Below are 15,278 nucleotides of genomic sequence, written 5' to 3'. Positions count from 1 at the left end.
AAGAAATTCCTCCTCATCTCTGTTTTAAAGGATCGTCCCTTTCGCCTGAGGTTGTGCCCTCTTGTTCTAGTTTTTCCTACTCATGGTAACATCCTCTCCATGTCCACTCTCGCAGTATCCTGTAAGTTTTAATAAGATCCCCCCTCATCCTTCTAAACTCCAACGAGTACAGACCCAAAGTCCTCAACTGTTCCTCATATGACAAGCTCTTCATAAGAACATAATAAAAACTAGGAGCAGGAGTAGGCCATCTGGCCCCTCGAGCCTGCTCCGCCATTCAATAAGATCATGGCTGATCTTTTTGTGGACTCAACTCCACTTACCCGCCCGCTCATCATAACCCTTAATTCCTTTACTGTTCAAAAATTTATCTATCCTTGCCTTAAAAACATTCAATGAGGTAGCCTCAACTGCTTCACTGGGCAGGGAATTCCACAGATTCACAACCCTTTGTGTGAAGAAGTTCCTCCTCAACTCAGTCAACTCATTCCAGGGATCATTCTTGTGAACCTCCTCTGGACCCTTTCCAAGGGCCAGCACATCCTTCCTTAGATATGGGGCCCAAAACTGCTCACAATACTCCAAATGGGATCTGACCAGAGCCTTATACAGCCTCAGAAGTACATCCCTGCTCTTGTATTCTAGCCCTCTCGACATGAATGTTAGGTGGATTGGCCATGCTAAATTGCCCCTTAGTGTCCAAAGATGTGCAAGTTCAGTGGATTGGCCATGCTAAATTGCCCCTTAGTGTCCAAAGATGTGCAAGTTCAGTGGATTGGCCATGCTAAATTGCCCCTTAGTGTCCAAAGATGTACAGGTTAGGTGGATTGGCCACGCTAAATTGCCGCATCGTAACCAAAGGTGCACAGGTTAGGTAAATAGACCATGCTAAATTGCCCCTTAGTGTCCAAAGTTGCACAGGTTAGATGGATTGGCCATGCTAAATTGCCCCTTAGTGTCCAAAGATGTGCTGGTTAGGTGGCTTGGCCATGCTAAATTGCCCCTTAGTGTCCAAAGATGTGCTGGTTAGGTGGCTTGGCCATGCTGAATTGCCCTTAGTGTCAGGGTGACTAGCAGGGTTACGGGGATAGGAGCTGTGTGTGTTTATGGTCGGTGCAAACTTGATGGACCGAATGGCCTCCTTCTGCACTGTAGGGATTCTATGATTCGATGATAACCTGCTGTCCACAAAGTTACCATGATGTTTCCTGCGGAAGTGGTGCCAGAGGATGATCAGCAGTGGGGGAAACCTTTACCTCCCACATGACGCGGAAACCACTGTGCGCACACTGCAATCTTCAGCCGGCTTCCTGCAACCACAAAGGAAGCTGGATGCTGGTCATTGCCGCATGCCGTCAACAATAAACATCGGCAGTGAGTGCATTGTCTTCTCACCGCGGGGACGCTCTCCTTCGTCTTCAGCGGATTCCCGGCAGACCGGGCAGCGAAAGAAGAAGTCAAAGTTGCACCAATACCATCTTTGATTTGATTTGATTTATTATTGTCACATGTATTAGCATACAGTGAAAAGTACTGTTTCTTGCGTGTTATTCAGGCAAAACATACCGTTCATAGAGAAGGAAAGGAGAGAGTGCAGAATGTAGTGTCACAGTCATAGCGAGGGTGTAGAGAAAGATCAACTTAACTTTTTCAGATAAAGCTCGGCACAACATCGTGGGCCGAAGGGCCTGTTCTGTGCTGTACTGTTCTATGTTCTATGTTCTATGTTAATGCGAGGTAGGTCCATTCAAAAGTCTGATGGCAGCAGGGAAGAAGCTGTTCTTGAGTCAGTTGGTGACCTCAGACTTTTGTATCTTTTTCCTGACGAAAGAAGGTGGAAGAGGGAATGTCCGGGGTGCGTGAGGTCCTTGATTATGCTGGCTGCTTTTCCGAGGCAGCGGGAGGTGTTGACAGAGTCACTGGATGGGAGGGTGGTTTGCGTGATGGATTGGGCTTCATTCATGACCCTTTGTAATTTCTTGCGGTCTTGGGCAGAGCAGGAGCCATACCAAGCTGTGATACAACCAGAAAGAATGCTTTCTATGGTGCATCTGTAAAAGTTGGTGAGAGTCGTAGCTGACATGCCGAATTTCCTTAGTCTTCTGAGAAAGTAGAGGCTTTGGTTGTCCATCCCGCAAGAAATAATCGCGAGTGACACAGTGACCAATGATCAACAAGACAACTGAGCTGAACGGGCACTGTTCAACATAATCCTTTGGAAGAAAAGAATAAAAATATTTCCAAACGCCAATCCAACCTCTAATCCAACAACAGGTACCAGAGCCTGCCACCGTCCTGACAGAATGGTGAACAGGATGGGTTTATAAACAGCTCCAGGCCACTTAAACCTCTAACTTCAAGGACTTGAAAGGGCTGGGGAGAGGGGTAGCGAGAATTTTGTTATTGTTACGATTGTATTAGCAATAATTTTGGACGAGCATTAAGCTTTTTTTAAAAGCAAACAGCTGCGGATGCTGGGATCTGAAACCAAGAGAGAAAACGCTGGAAAATCTCAGCAGGTCTGGCAGCGTCTGTAAGGAGAGAAAAGAGCTGACGTTTCAGATGACCTTTTGTCAAAGCTGTTAAGCTGTTTTTTTATTTATTAGTGTCACAAGTAGGCTTACATTAACAATGCAATGAAGTTACTGTGAAAATCCCCTAGTCACCACATTCAGTACCTGTTCGGGTAACACTGAGGGAGAATTTAGCGTGGCCAATGCACCCTAACCAGCACATCTTTCAGAATGTGGGAGGAAACCGGAGCACCCGGAGGAAACCCACGCAGACACGGGGAGAATGTGCAAACTCCTCATAGACAGTGACCCAAGGCTGGAATTGAACCTGGGTCCCTGGCGCTGTGAGGCAGCAGTGCTAACCCACTGTGCCACCATGCCAACCCACTGTGCCACCGTCCTTGGATAAGACCACGGATGGAGACATCTCCATACCTGAATCCTTTACTGTATACATGTAAATAGTTACAAGTAGTTCGTAAAAACTTGTTATCGACATACAGGCGATGACAAAGACTTCTTTAACAGATATATTCTGCAGCCAACATAATCCCAACAAGAAACTGTATCTATAACCACACTTACATATATTTAACTGGTACCTGATGCCGATAACCTACAATTTCCCATTAGTCGGAGAGGCTAGGATCCGAGGGCACAGCCTCAGAGTAAAGGGACAACCCTTTAGAACTGAGACAAGGAGGAATTTCTTCAGCCAGAGGGTGGTGAATCTGTGGAATTCATTGCCACAGAAGGCTGTGGAAGCCAGGTCACTGAGTGTCTTTAAGACAGAGATAGATAGGTTCTTGATTGGTAAGGGGATCAAAGCTTACCGGGATGAGGTGGGAGAATGAGGTTGAGAAAATGTCAGCCATGATTGAATGGCGGAGCAGACTCGATGGGCCGAATGGCCTAATTCTGCTCCTATATCTCATGGTCTTCTGGATTACCCGGACCAGGAATTTCCCTGGTACTGCCCAGTCTTTATACCTCAGTTACCACACTAAACGCTGCGGTTGCCACTTCCATTCTTTCGCATCTCATTCAGCCTGAGTTGTGAATGGGATGAGGAACCAACAAGAAACAATGAGAGTTGAGAGTGAAGCAATCATCACATCCAAGTAGCATTACTCTATGCACAAATCACTGAAACGCCTCAATTACATTCCAATCTGTAGCTCATTTCCAGGTATCTATTATTCTATTTATAAACCATTTGAACACCTCAATTAGATTCCAGCCTTAAACACAATCTCTGGACATCCGTTATTTTATATATAAGCTCCAAACCCCTCAATTAAATTCTAGTCGCTGGCCTGTTATTCCAGATTAAAACAACTAAACCTCCTGACTAGTTTCCAGTCTGTAATTCACCCCAGGTAGCCATTATTCTATATATAATCACAGCTCAAACCAACCACCACCTGCCCATAATCTTTCCTGAACCCTCGGTCAGATTCCAGTCTGTAACTCACTCCCGGGTATCTGTTATTCTATATATAAACCCCCCCGAACCCCTCGATTAGATTCCAGTCTGTCACTCACGCCCGGCTATCTGTTATTCTATATATAAACCCCCCCGAACCCCTCGATTAGATTCCAGACTGTAACTCACTCCCAGGTATCTGTTATTCTATATATAAACCACCCTGAACCCCTCGATTAGATTCCAGTTTGTAACTCAATCCCAGGTATCTGTTATTCTATATATAAACCACCCCAAACCCCTCGATTAGATTCCAGTCTGTAACTCACTCCCAGGTATCTGTTATTCTATATATAAACCACCCCGAACCCCTCGATTAGATTCCAGTCTGTCACTCACGCCCGGGTATCTGTTATTCTATATATAAACCATCCCAAACCCCTCGATTAGATTCCAGACTGTAACTCACTCCCGGCTATCTGTTATTCTATATATAAATCACCCCGAACCCCTCAATTAGATTCCAGTCTGGAACTCACTCCTGGGTAGCTGTTATTCTATATTTAAATCACCTCGAACCCCTCGATTCGATTTCAGTCTGTAACTCACACCCGCGTATCTGTTATTCTATATATCATAGAAATCATAGAAACCCTACAGTACAGAAAGAGGCCATTCGGCCCATCGAGTCTGCACCGACCACAATCCCACCCAGGCCCTACCCCCACATCCCTACATATTTACCCACTAATCCCTCTAACCTACGCATCTCAGGACACTAAGGGCAATTTTTAGCATGGCCAATCAACCTAACCCGCACATCTTTGGACTGTGGGAGGAAACCGGAGCACCCGGAGGAAACCCACGCAGACACAAGGAGAATGTGCAAACTCCACACAGACAGTGACCCAAGCCGGGAATCGAACCCAGGTCCCTGGAGCTGTGAAGCAGCAGTGCTAACCACTGTGCTACCGTGCCGCCCCTATATAAACCACCCTGAACCTCTCGATTAGATTCCAGTCTGTAACTCACTCCCGGGTATCTGTTATTCTCTATATAAACCTCTCCGAACCCCTCGATTAGATTCCAGTGTGTAACTCACTCCCGGGTATCTGTATTCTATACATAAACCACCCCAAACCCCTCGATTAGATTCCAGTGTGTAACTCACTCCCGGGTATCTGATATTCTATATATAAACCACACCGAACCCCTCGATTAGATTCCAGACTGTAACTCACTCCTGGGGATCTGTTATTCTATATATAAACCACACCGAACCCCTCGATTAGATTCCAGTGTGTAACTCACTCCCGGGTATCTGTTATTCTATATATAAACCACCCCAAACCCCTCGATTAGATTCCAGTCTGTAACTCACTCCCGGGTATCTGTTATTCTATATATAAACCACCCCAAACCCCTCGATTAGATTCCAGTCTGTAACTCACTCCCGGGTATCTGTTATTCTATATATAAACCACCCCGAACCCCTCGATTAGATTCCAGTCTGTAACTCACTCCCGGGTATCTGTTATTCTATATATAAACCACCCCGAACCCCTCGATTAGATTCCAGTCTGTAACTCACTCCCGGGTATCTGTTATTCTATATATAAACCACCCCGAACCCCTCAATTAGATTCCAGTCTGGAACTCACTCCTGGGTAGCTGTTATTCTATATTTAAATCACCTCGAACCCCTCGATTCGATTTCAGTCTGTAACTCACACCCGCGTATCTGTTATTCTATATATCATAGAAATCATAGAAACCCTACAGTACAGAAAGAGGCCATTCGGCCCATCGAGTCTGCACCGACCACAATCCCACCCAGGCCCTACCCCCACATCCCTACATATTTACCCACTAATCCCTCTAACCTACGCATCTCAGGACACTAAGGGCAATTTTAGCATGGCCAATCAACCTAACCCGCACATCTTTGGACTGTGGGAGGAAACCGGAGCACCTGGAGGAAACCCACACAGACACAAGGAGAATGTGCAAACTCCACACAGACAGTGACCCAAGCCGGGAATCGAACCCAGGTCCCTGGAGCTGTGAAGCAGCAGTGCTAACCACTGTGCTACCGTGCCGCCCCTATATTAACCACCCTGAACCTCTCGATTAGATTCCAGTCTGTAACTCACTCCCGGGTATCTGTTATTCTCTATATAAACCTCTCCGAACCCCTCGATTAGATTCCAGTCTGTAACTCACTCCCGGGTATCTGTATTCTATACATAAACCACCCCAAACCCCTCGATTAGATTCCAGTGTGTAACTCACTCCCGGGTATCTGTTATTCTATATATAAACCACACCGAACCCCTCGATTAGATTCCAGACTGTAACTCACTCCTGGGGATCTGTTATTCTGTATATAAACCACACCGAACCCCTCGATTAGATTCCAGTGTGTAACTCACTCCCGGGTATCTGTTATTCTATATATAAACCACACCGAACCCCTCGATTAGATTCCAGTGTGTAACTCACTCCCGGGTGCCTGTTATTCTATATATAAACCACCCCAAACCCCTCGATTAGATTCCAGTCTGTAACTCACTCCCAGGTATCTGTATTCTATATATAAACCACCCCGAACCCCTCGATTAGATTCCAGTCTGTAACTCACTCCCAGGTATCTGTATTCTATATATAAACCACCCCGAACCCCTCGATTAGATTCCAGACTGTAACTCACTCCTGGGTATCTGTTATTCTATATATAAACCACACCGAACCCCTCGATTAGATTCCAGTGTGTAACTCACTCCCGGGTATCTGTTATTCTATATATAAACCACACCGAACCCCTCGATTAGATTCCAGACTGTAACTCACTCCTGGGGATCTGTTATTCTATATATAAACCACACCGAACCCCTCGATTAGATTCCAGTCTGTAACTCACTCCCGGGTATCTGTTATTCTATATATAAACCACACCGAACCCCTCGATTAGATTCCAGTGTGTAACTCACTCCCGGGTATCTGTTATTCTATATATAAACCACCCCAAACCCCTCGATTAGATTCCAGTCTGTAACTCACTCCCGGGTATCTGTTATTCTATATATAAACCACACCGAACCCCTCGATTAGATTCCAGTCTGTAACTCACTCCCGGGTATCTGATATTCTATATATAAACCACACCGAACCCCTCGATTAGATTCCAGTCTGTAACTCACTCCCGGGTATCTGTTATTCTATATATAAACCACACCGAACCCCTCGATTAGATTCCAGTGTGTAACTCACGCCCGGGTATCTGTTATTCTATATATAAACCACCCCGAACCCCTCAATTAGATTCCAGTCTGTAACTCATTCCCGGGTACCTGTTATTCTATATATAAACCACCCCGAACCCCTCGATTAGATTCCAGTCTGTAACTCACTCCCGGGTATCTGTTATTCTATATATAAACCACCCCGAACCCCTCGATTAGATTCCAGACTGTAACTCACTCCCGGGTATCTGATATTCTATATATAAACCACACCGAACCCCTCGATTAGATTCCAGTCTGTAACTCACTCCCGGGTATCTGTATTCTATATATAAAACACCCCGAACCCCTCGATTAGATTCCAGTCTGTAACTCACTCCCGGGTATCTGTTATTCTATATATAAACCACCCCGAACCCCTCGATTCGATTCCAGGCTGTAACTCACTCCCGGGTATCTGTTATTCTATATATAAACCACCCCAAACCCCTCGATTAGATTCCAGACTGTAACTCACTCCTGGGTATCTGTTATTCTATATATAAACCTGATTACCATGGTGGAAAGACACTGTCTCCTACAGTAGCCATACACAGCTCATAATTACACTCCTGTATACATTGTGTACCTCTGACAAATGCACTGATCTCTCACCCAGCCAACATCATGGAGCTGGTATCTGCATTTGGCTGACAGACTGCGTGAATTGTTTACTTGCTCGGAAGATCAGAAACCGAATGCAGTCCAAGCACAGACCAGGCAAAGAGGAACAAATCAGAACACAATCGCCTCTCTGATATGAGCAAGGAGGGTGGGGGTGGGGATGTTAGCAGCAGGTAATATGCTCACTCTGAATGACAAAGGCCCCCCCCTGCTGGTTATACTACTCAGTGCATTGAGTCACTGAGACCCGCATTCCTCCTCGGAACAGGAGGAGGCCATTCAGGCTCTCCGGCTTGTGCTGGAATGCTGTTCGATCAGGCTGCTCTGTATCTCAGCTCTGTCTCAATCCCTGATACCCTTAACTCTATCTACGTCAGCATTGAAAATGCGAATTGAATCCCAGCCTTTCTCGGGAATAGACTTTCATATTTTTTAGTGACAGGAAGTGCTCCTTGATAGGATGGTTTTCGCTGGAGTTCAGACGAATGAGGGGGGATCTCATAGAGACTTATAAAATTCTAACAGGGCTAGACGGGGTAGATGCAGGGAGGATGTTCCCGATGGTGGGGGAGTCCAGAACCAGGGGTCACAGTCTGAGGATTCGGGGTAGTCCATTTAGGACGGAGATGAGGAGACATTTCTTCACCCAAAGAGTGGTGAGCCTGTGGAATTCATTACCACAGGAAGTAGTTGATGCCAAAACATTGAATGTATTCAAGAGGCGGCTGGATATAGCACTTGGGGCGAATGGGATCAAAGGTTATGTGGGCGGAAAGGTGGCACAATGGTTAGTGCTACTGCCTCACAGCGCCAGGGACCCGGGTTCGATTCCCGGCTTGGGTCACTGTGCGTGTGGAATTTGCACATTCTCCCCGTGTCTGCGTGGGTTTCCTCCGGGTGCTCTAGTTTCCTCCCACAGTCCAAAGATGTGCGGGTTAGGTTGATTGGCCATGCTAAAATTGCCCCTTAGTGTCAGGGGGACTAGCAGGGTAAATATGTGGTGTTACATGGATAGGGTGGATTTGTTGCCAGTGCAGGCTTGACGGGCTGAATGGCCTCCTGCTTTACTGTCGATTCCATGATTCTATAAGAAAGCAGGATTAGGCTATTGAGTTGGACGATCAGCCATGATCGTGATGAATGGCGGAGCAGGCTCAAAGGGCCGAATGGCCTCCTCCTGCTTCTATCTTCTATGTTTCTACATCTGTCCTCAAGTGAACTAGCTTGAATCAAGAATGCAACATGGGAATGTGGGACTGACTGGATAACTCCTCCTACAAGCACAATGAGATGAATGGCCTCTTTCTGTTCTGTCATATTCATAAACAGCCTCCCATATGAGGAAATGCCATAGAATCCTGACAGTGCAGAGGGAGGCCGTTTGGCCCATCGAGCCTGCACTGAGTCGCTGAAGAAGCTTTTCACCCAGCCCGTCCCCTCCACCGCATTCCCCCTAACCCCGCGCATTTACCATGACCAATCCATCTAACCCGCACATCTTTGGACACTCAGGGGCAATTTAGCATGGCCAATCCACCTAACCTGCACATCTTTGGACACTCGGGCAATTTAACATGGCCAATCCACTTAACCTGCACATCGTTGGACACTAAGGGACAATTTAGCATGACCAGTCCACCTAACTTACACATCTTTGAGCTGTGGGAAGAAACCGGAGCACCCGGAGGAAACCCATGCAGACACGTGGAGAACGTGTAGACTCCACACAGTCACCTGGGTCCCTGGTGCTGTGAGGCAGCAGTGCTAACCGCTGTACCATCGTGCCTCCCATACATGGAGATTCCCACCTTCATTCAGCCGCCCAGGGGAATCAAATGTGTTTGAATTGCATGCACAATGTCAACAACTCCCCTTTCAATGAAGCCTGTACAAAGTCTCACCAGAGCTGGATTTTCAGTTCTGAGGTATATACCTGACAGGAAACAACAATATAGAACATAGAACATAGAACATAGAACATAGAATATTGTTAACAGTGATGGCTACACGGGGCTGTGATGCCAAAGGGAATTTCTTCTTCATTGTTCTTTCCTGGCCTATTTTCCCCTGATGTCTTTTTACTTTCACCCTACTTCCCTGTCCCTCTTTCTCTCTTCACAGCCAGCTTGGCTTGTCATGTTACTGGAGACAGCTATGGAGGCTGGACTATCCCAGAATCCATTGGGTCAACGAAACCCCCCTATTAAAATCACAGGCTCTGTAATTCTTATGGAAGTTTCTGGCTGGGGACAGCCTCATCCCCATCGCGTTCTCTGACCTTGCTGTCCCTGACAGAAAGAGTAACGCCGGCAGTTATCGGAGTTGTCCACGGCTACTGGAGATGACAATCCTCAAACTGGAGATGTGAGAGGACCCAATCCCAAGTGAAGTTTCTCTTGATTCGGGAGAGCCACTTGCCTTGAGTGTTTATGTTCAATTCCAAAAAGAAGGGAGAGTTTTTTTTATTCATTCGTGGGACATGGGTGTTGCTGGCTGGCCAGCATCTATTGCCCATCCCTTGAGAAGGTGGTGGTGAGCTGCCTTCTTGAATCGCTGCAGTCCATGTTCTGTGGTTGACCCACAATGCCGTTAGGGAGGGAATACCAGGATTTTGACCCAGCGACTGCGAAAGAACGGCTGATATATTTCCAAGTCAGGATGGTGAGTGGCTTGGAGGGGAACTTGTAGGTGGTGGTGTTTCCATGTATCTGCAGCCCTTGGCCTTCTAGATGGAAGAGGTCATGGGTTTGGAAGGTGTTGTCTAAGGATCTTTGGTGAATTGCTGCAGTGCATCTTGTAGATGGTACACACTGCTGCTACTGAGCGTCGGTGGTGGAGGGAGTGGGTGTTTGTGTATGTGGTGCCAATCAAGCGGGGCTGCTTTGTCCTGGATGGTGTTGAGCTTCTTGAGTGTTGTTGGAGCTGCACCCATCCAGGCAAGTGGGGAGTATTCCATCACACTCCTGACTTGTGCTTTTGGGGGCAGGCTTTGGGGAGTCAGGAGGTGAGTTACTCGCCGCAGTATTCCTAGCCTCTGACCTGTGTTTATGTGGTGAGTCCAGTTGAGTTTCTGGTCAATGGTAACCCTTGCATTTCTATTGTGCCTTTCACGACCAACAGCTGTCCCGAGGTGTTTTGCAGCCAATTAAGCAATTTTGAAGAGTAGTCACTGATGTAATGTAAGAAACGTAGCAACCAATTCACACGCAGCAAGCTCCCACAGACTGCAATCCCACAGATAGTAAGGCCATAAGATATAGGAGCAGAATTAGGCCATTCGGCCCATCGAGTCTGCTCTGCCATTCAATCATGGCTGATAAGTTTCTCAACCCCATTCTCCCACCTTTTCCTCATAACCTTTGAACCCCTTACCAATCAAGAACCGATCTATCTCTGTCTTAAATACATCCAATGACCCGGCCTCCTCTGTGGCAATGAATTCCACCGATTTACCACCCTCTGGCTGAAGAAATTCCTCCTCATCTCGGTTCTAAAGGGCTGTCCCTTTACTCTGAGGCTGCGTCCTCGGATCCCAGTCTCTCCGACTAATGGAAACATCTTCCCCACGTCCACTCTATCCAGGCCTTTCAGTATTCTATAAGTTTCAATGAGGTCCCCCCTCATTACTCTAAACTCAATCGAGTACAGACTCAGTGTACTCAGAAGCTCCTCATACGTCAAGCTTTCCCGGGATAATTCTTGTGAACCTCTTCTGGACTCTCTCCAAGGCCAACACATCCTTCCTTACTACCAACGCAACTAGATCATCTGTTTTTGTGATGTTATTTGAGGGATAGGTATTGGCCGTCGCACTGGGGTCAACACCCCTAGACATCAATATAGTGCCATGGGATCTTTTATGTCTATCTGCAGTCACAGGTAGGGGGCCTGAGTTTAATATTTCTCTTGAAAGATGGTACCTCAGACAATGCGGCACTCCGTGGGTACTACACTGGATTTTTGTGCTCAAGTCCGAGAGCAGGACTTGAACCCATGACTTTCCGATTTAGACATGACAATGCAAGCTGCTGAGGTAGGGTTGATATTCCAGTGGGTGAGGGTAGATACTTGAAGGTGTTCATCATAGAATCATAGAATCCCTACAGTGCAGAAGGAGGCCATTCGGCCCATCGAGTCTGCACCGACCACAATCCCACCCCGTAACCCCACATATTTACTCTGCTAATCCTCTGACACTAGGGGCAATTTAGTGTGGCCAATCCACCTAACCCGCACATCTTTGGAGTGTGGGAGGAAACCGGAGCACCCGCAGGAAACCCGCGCAGACACGGGGAGAATGTGCAGACTCCACACAGACAGTGATCCAAGGCCGGAATTGAACCCGGGTTCCTGGCACTGTGAGGCAGCAGTGCTAACCACTGTGCCACTGTGTCCCCCGCCCCACCCCCTCTTCTCCATGTTCTGTGGGCAAGTGTGTTTTTTAAAAATTAATTTGTGGGACATGGGCGTCGCTGGCTGGGCCAGCATTTATTGCCCATTCCTAGTTGCCCTTGGAGGGCAGTTGAGAGTCAACCACATTGCTGTGGATCTGGAGTCACATGTAGGCCAGACCAGGTAAGGACGGCAGATTTCCTTCCCGAAAGGACATTAGTGAACCAGATGGGTTTTTACTGCAATCGACAATGGTTTTACGGTCATCAGTAGATTCTTAATTCCAGATAGTTTTTATTGAATTCAAATTCCACCATCTGCCGTGGCGGGATTCGAACCCGGGTCCCCAGAACATTAGCTGAGTTTCTGGATTAATAGTCTAGCGATAATAGCACTAGGCCATCGCCTCACCTTCAGGGTGTGCATTTGATTGTGTCTATGAATCAAGACATGGTGGGCACTTCCATCCTCCACCACCGTGACTCCTCCCTGGGACCTCTCTGAGTTAGGTTAACAAATCCCTCTGGAGTTCGGCCAGTTTTCCTGCTCCGTGACTGGTGGGAACGCTTCGAATGCAGCAGAGAGGACTATTTCCCACCCACTGCACCAACCAACCCCCCAGGAAGCAACCGTGTCAACTCAGCAAAGCTGCGGCAGGGGAGGGGACGTGACAAAGTGTTCCGGCTCTTCCCTGTCTCCCAGCTGCCCCCCAACACCTCAGGAGAAACACTTCAGGATCTACTCGAAGTTGACCCCTAATGGGATAGAGTGGTAGGTGCTGCACTCAGTACAAACTAGACCTTGTCAAAATAATGGAAGGACGTACATTTCCACAGGCAACCCAACGATCTTCACAGGCAATGAAGTATTTTTGCAGTATAGTCACTGTTGTAATGGAGAAAATGTGGCAGCCATCAACAACAATGAGAATTAATGACCTGGGAATCTGCTCTGGGAATGAGTTGAGGGATAACCAATGGTACGTGACTTTTTACATTCACTCGAGGGGACATATTGGGCTTGGTGTCTCTCAAAAGATGGTACCTCCGACAGTGCGGCACTCCCTCAGTACTGACCCTCCGACAGTGCGGCACTCCCTCAGTACTGACACTCCGACAGTGCGGCACTCCCTCGGTACTGACCCTCTGACAGTGCGGCACTCCCTCAGCATTGACTCTCTGACAGTGCGGCACTCCCTCAGTACTGACCCTCTGACAGTGCGGCACTCCCTCAGCATTGACTCTCTGACAGTGCGGCACTCCCTCAGTACTGACCCTCTGACAGTGCGGCACTCCCTCAGGGCTGACCCTCTGACAGTGCGGCACTCCCTCAGTACTGACCCTCTGACAGTGCGGCACTCCCTCAGTACTGACCCTCTGACAGTGCGGCACTCCCTCAGTACTGACCCTCTGACAGTGCGGCACTCCCTCAGTACTGACCCTCTGACAGTGCGGCACTCCCTCAGTACTGACCCTCTGACAGTGCGGCACTCCCTCAGTACTGACCCTCTGACAGTGCGGCACTCCCTCAGTACTGAACCTCTGACAGTGCGGCACTCCCTCAGTACTGACCCTCTGACAGTGCGGCACTCCCTCAGTGCTGATCCTCTGACAGTGCGGCACTCCCTCAGTACTGACCATCTGACAGTGCGGCACTACCTCAGTACTGACCCTCTGTGACAGTGTGGCACTCCCTTACTGCTGATCCCCTGACAGTGTGGCACTCCCTCAGTGCTGATCCCCTGACAGTGCGGCCCTCCCTCAGTGCTGATCCCCTGACAGTGCGGCACTCCCTCAGTGCTGACCCTCTGACAGTGCGGCACTCCCTCAGTACTGACCCTCTGACAGTGCAGCACTCCCTCAGTACTGACCCTCTGACAGTGCGGCAGTCCCTCAGTACTGACCCTCTGACAGTGCGGCACTCCCTCAGTACTGACCCTCTGACAGTGCGGCACTCCCTCAGTACTGACTCTCTGACAGTGCGGCACTCCCTCAGTACTGACCCTCTGACAGTGCGGCAGTCCCTCAGTACTGACCCTCTGACAGTGCGGCACTCCCTCAGTACTGACCCTCTGACAGTGCGGCACTCCCTCAGTACTGACCCTCTGACAGTGCGGCACTCCCTCAGTACTGACCCTCTGACAGTGCGGCGCTCCCTCAGTACTGAACCTCTGACAGTGCGGCACTCCCTCAGTACTGACCCTCTGACAGTGCGGCACTCCCTCAGTGCTGATCCTCTGACAGTGCGGCACTCCCTCAGTACTGACCATCTGACAGTGCGGCACTACCTCAGTACTGACCCTCTGTGACAGTGTGGCACTCCCTTAGTGCTGATCCCCTGACAGTGCGGCCCTCCCTCAGTGCTGATCCCCTGACAGTGCGGCCCTCCCTCAGTGCTGATCCCCTGACAGTGCGGCACTCCCTCAGTGCTGACCCTCTGACAGTGCGGCACTCCCTCAGTACTGACCCTCTGACAGTGCAGCACTCCCTCAGTACTGACCCTCTGACAGTGCGGCACTACCTCAGTGCTGATCCTCTGACAGTGCGGCACTCCCTCAGTACTGACCCTCTGACAGTGCGGCACTCCCTCAGTGCTGATCCTCTGACAGTGCGGCACTCCCTCAGTACTGACCATCTGACAGTGCGGCACTACCTCAGTACTGACCCTCTGTGACAGTGCGGCACTCCCTTAGTGCTGATCCCCTGACAGTGCGGCACTCCCTCAGTGCTGATCCCCTCACAGTGCGGCCCTCCCTCAGTGCTGATCCCCTGACAGTGCGGCACTCCCTCAGTGCTGACCCTCTGACAGTGCGGCACTCCCTCAGTACTGACCCTCTGACATTGCAGCACTCCCTCAGTACTGACCCTCTGACAGTGCGGCACTACCTCAGTGCTGATCCTCTGACAGTGCGGCACTCCCTCAGCACTGACCCTCTGACAGTGCGGCACTCCCTCAGTACTGACCCTCTGACAGTGCAGCACTCCCTCAGTACTGACCCTCTGACAGTGCGGCACTACCTCAGTGCTGATCCTCTGACAGTGC

This window comes from Mustelus asterias, chromosome 21 (genome assembly GCF_964213995.1).
Source record: "Mustelus asterias chromosome 21, sMusAst1.hap1.1, whole genome shotgun sequence".
Lineage (NCBI taxonomy): Eukaryota > Metazoa > Chordata > Chondrichthyes > Carcharhiniformes > Triakidae > Mustelus > Mustelus asterias.
Note: the sequence above shows the minus strand (reverse complement) of the source record.